This window comes from Nyctereutes procyonoides, unplaced genomic scaffold, assembly GCF_905146905.1.
Source record: "Nyctereutes procyonoides isolate TBG_1078 unplaced genomic scaffold, NYPRO_anot_genome, whole genome shotgun sequence".
NCBI lineage: Eukaryota > Metazoa > Chordata > Mammalia > Carnivora > Canidae > Nyctereutes > Nyctereutes procyonoides.
This window is the reverse complement of record NW_026575036.1, coordinates 6278441-6282552: the sequence shown is the minus strand read 5'-3', so window position 1 is coordinate 6282552 and position 4112 is coordinate 6278441. Positions and strand designations below refer to the sequence as shown.

At 49.1% G+C, this 4112-nt stretch overlaps 1 pseudogene; it reads right to left on the bottom strand.

Moving 5' to 3' along the window:
* Positions 1-469: 469 nt before the first annotated feature.
* On the bottom strand, positions 470-3100 carry LOC129505485 (tyrosyl-DNA phosphodiesterase 2-like; annotated as a pseudogene).
* Between the last annotated feature and the right edge of the window lie 1012 nt (positions 3101-4112).

The window sequence follows — 4112 nt, the reverse complement described above, 5'->3', positions numbered from 1 at the left end:
CTGATGTAAAGTAATACGTCATGATGGCTTTGATTTACATGTCAAGTTCATCTTATCTTTTTTTATTTTGTTATCTGTGCTTTTCCTGTCATATCCAAGAAGTTGTTGCCAAATCCAACGTCTTGAAGATTTTCCCCTTTGTTTTCTTCCAAGTGTTTTATAGTTTTAGCTCTCATGTGTAGGTTGTTGACCCATTTTGAATTAAGTTTTGTACAGAGTATAAAGTAAGGATGCAACTTTTTTTTTCTTTTGCATGTCAGTATCAAGTTTTCCCATCACCATTTGTTGAGAAACAGAATCTTTCTCTTGAGCAGGTCAGTTAGTCAACCGGGTACCACAAAACAGCTACCATGGTCACTGATTTGCACACAGTCCAATACTTAGTTTGACTTTTTAAAAAATAATCTATGTACAAGGGCACAAAATCACAAAGAGAAGGAGAGCACCACTTCAAGATTCTGCCTCCACTTCAGAAGTGAAGTCCTGACAGGCTTTCATCTCTCATTTCATTTCTGCCGACAAGCACAGAATTGATTTTGTCATTCACATTGTGATTCCTTAAATTTGTATCTCCTGTAAATATAACTGTAGCTGACTCTGGAGCCTCTTGCATTTTCTTTAAAATTATTTTTTCAAGATTTTATTTACTTATTCATGAGAGACATTGAGAGAGGGGTAGAGACACAGGCAGAGGAAGAGGCAGGCTCATCAAGTGGAGTGCCATGTGGCACTCGATCCCAGGACTCCAGGATCACGCCCTGAGCCGAAGGCAGAAGATCAACCCCTGAGCCACCCAGGCGTCCCTCTTTAAAACTATTTTCAACTGATTCATTTGTTTCTTAGAATGCTTCTTGTGCTCTCCAAATGAGTCTTAAGGCAAAGTTCATTTCCCGACACACTTGCATATACACACAAAAGGTTTCTCATCATTTTTGAATTTGGAAAAGGGATAATTTCCTGGCTTTTAAATTTCACTCTCAATTTCTTCAACACATATATAAGCTGTGAAATATCCTTCTTCATGACCTGTAATAATCTCACAACTACTTGTTCTCTTCTTTAGGTTGCTACAATTTGGGGGAATAGCTTCCTGTAGAAATACCACATCTGGGCTGTACAAAGTAAAATAGGAACACACCTCTTGAGACCTCTCTTGTAGATTGTTTAGATTCAATCCATCAACATACCATGTGATGAAGGAGAATATGCTGTGATCTTCTTGCTGACTCCTTTCAGATGTGCTAGTTTTAGAACTATCTGAATCAGTTGTCTCTTCATCCTTTAGGTCAAAACAGGACTCTAGCCCCATCAAGGTCTCTTGGCAGCTCTCCTTGGTGCTCTCCTGCACTGGCAGATTGAAGTAGGAGTTCAGCGCTCTTTCCATCTCCCAGTTGTTCTAGGCCAGGTAGCACTGAGCCACTGCAGTCTTACCTCACTACCCAAGCAAACTGCACACACAGAAGCCACGGCCTCTTCACCGTGGGCTCGCACTCTGCCCAATCTGCCTGCAGCCACAGCTTCTAAGTAATTCTGTGGTCCAGCTGCTCACTTCAGCAGGGTGGGAGGGACGACCTGCAGATCTGCCCAGGAGGAGTTGCAGCTATTCTTTTCTTATATCTCTGGTTGAGTTTGCAGGTGTTCAGAAATAGATATCTAGCTGGATTCAAGGAAACCAGATGAAACAGCAGTGCTTTACTCTTCCACTATCACCCTCCTCCTCCTTCTTCTCATTCTTGTTCTTCTCCTTCTTCCTCCTTTTCCTCTTCCTTCTTTTTCATTTGCCAGGGTTTGTTGTGTTGTGTGTCTCTCGTCTCATATCTCAGAGAACAGGGCGGTGTCTTCTCCTCCCGTGGGATGCTTTCCTTCCCCCTGGGCTGGGTTCACAGAGCAAGTCCAAAGAATGGACACAGAGAGGTGCAGAGAGGTGGGGATCCACCAGGAGAGGAAGGCCTGGGGGGACAGGACAGCAAACTAGGCATTTGTGTGTGGGCTCTTAACTCCAGACTGTGTCATCCTTCCTCAGAATGTCTGCCATGACTGGGGAGGGGAAGAGTCATCACCCTCTTGTAGCTCAGGGATGGTGAGGAATTACTTTCCTAATGTTTAGAGAGACTGTTTTGTATTCTCTGATGTGGGACATGTCACCCGGAGGTCCATCTCACAGGCAAGGAAGTAGCACAACCCTTTTTCCGTTTGGGTTCTGTGTGTGTGTGTTTCTCTGGCTCTAGCATTTACTTACCTTAGCTCTAGGGAAATCCTTTCCAAAGTGCCTTCTAAATTTATTTGGGTAAAATTAAGCCCATCTCTCTAGTAGAGGAAGTTTCTGAAGTCCCAAATCTGGTTCAGTGTGTTTCATAACAAATGTGTGTCCCCAAATTAATGGGCAGCCACTAATAGGTTATTTTGCTCACACTGTGCATGGTGCAGACACAGACCCAGGCCTAAATTTCTCCTCCCTCTCCTCTATGGGAAACCTAACCAGGCTGTTCCAGCACATCCCTCCTCGGAGCTGGCCAGCTGGCCTTGCCTGCCTGCCTCAGTTTCTCCTTTTCCTTAACTCCCAGTCCCCAGCACTGGGTGTGCCAGGCTGCATGAACTCTGAGACATTAGGGCTGAGCTCAGGCCTCCTTTGATGGCAGCATCATGGGAGGGAGGGCAGGGGAGACAGTTTCCATATCCACGTAGGGCCTCTGGGACCCCCAGGTCCCTCCTCCCAGGAGGGAGCCTGGGACAGCCCTGGCAGCAGCCTCGTCTGTGGAGTGCATTTGTTGGGTGCGACTGTAGAGAATGAATGGCAGGAGAAGCTATCGTGCAGTGGGAGCAGTTGTAGGACTTGAGTAGTGAGGTAGCTCAGGGGGTCCTTGTGTCTGCAGTGCCACAGCTCCTGTTGGCTTTGGCAGGAGACCTTGCAGAAGGCCTTGCCAGGCATGTCACAGGTGTGCTTCTCCTGCATGTGCTTTCTGGAGGCGGTAGTGGTCACCAGCCACCTGTGGCCACTGGGTCCTCCCTGTGACCCCTCCATGGCCTGCACCTGCATTTTCTCCCCACCGGCTCTGATCAGCTGGGGATAGTCAGAAGGCTCGGAGGCACCATGGTGCATCTCCACAGCACCCAGGGGGCCCTGACAGCCTTGGCTCCCACGTAGATGGCCTCTGCCTCTAGAGCTTGTAGCCATTCTGGAACTTGGTGCAAGGGCACATGCGTAGGTTCCTCTGCTCATTGTCTTCTTCTTCAAGACAAATGGGCCTGGGTGACAGTGAACACTGAGATTGGGGTTATGACATGGGTGGCCAAGGCTGTGGTGATGGTGGTTGAAGAGACATTGGTGTGGACTTAACTGCAGGAGTGGAAAACTGAGAGGGAGGAGGTGGGGGCTTCAGAGCCTCTGTGGCCAATGTGGAGCAGGCAACAGTGCTCAGGGCTCAATAGCAAGGGCAGCAGGGAGAAGGGGGAGCAAGTCCACCTGAAGCGGCTGGGTCCCAGGGAGCTGGGGGGAAACATCAGAGCACCTAAGCTGCTCTGTGAGATGGAGTCAGGGAACATGCCTCAGTAAGTTCTTTTCATTACTGGTGATGTTTGGAGCCCTGGCCTGTCCCCCAGCCTCCCACGCTTTCCCCAGCAGACAGTAAGTAGCACATGGAGAAGGGGAAGGGATTGCTCTGGGAACCAGATGCAGGATACACAGACCCTCCCCTGCACCTACTCTTCTTTCCCTCAAGCAGAGGCACATCTGGAACAATCCCAGCTCGAGGCAGGGAAGACCGCCTAGGACCCTGGGAACAGACACAGATCACACACCCAGCTGCCCTTCCCCTACTGTCCTGCCATCACAGCCCTCCTGCCAATCCTGCCAGGCTCCTTTGCCTCTGGGAATCCTAGCTCTGTGGTCTGGCCTGGGCCACTCACCCCCTCCTCAGCACAGTGCCTGGAACACAGGAGGTGCTCAGTCAGGCCCCTGGTCCCTGCCTCCTGGAGATGTGCTAGGGCAGGGGCAGTGGGATCTGTAGGTGTCCTCAGGTGAAGGTTCTTCCCGAGATGGGGGGGCACTTCTTTCTCTTCTAATTTCAATGTTCTTTCTTAGTATATTTAGTACAGACTCTGTCCCTTTAGTG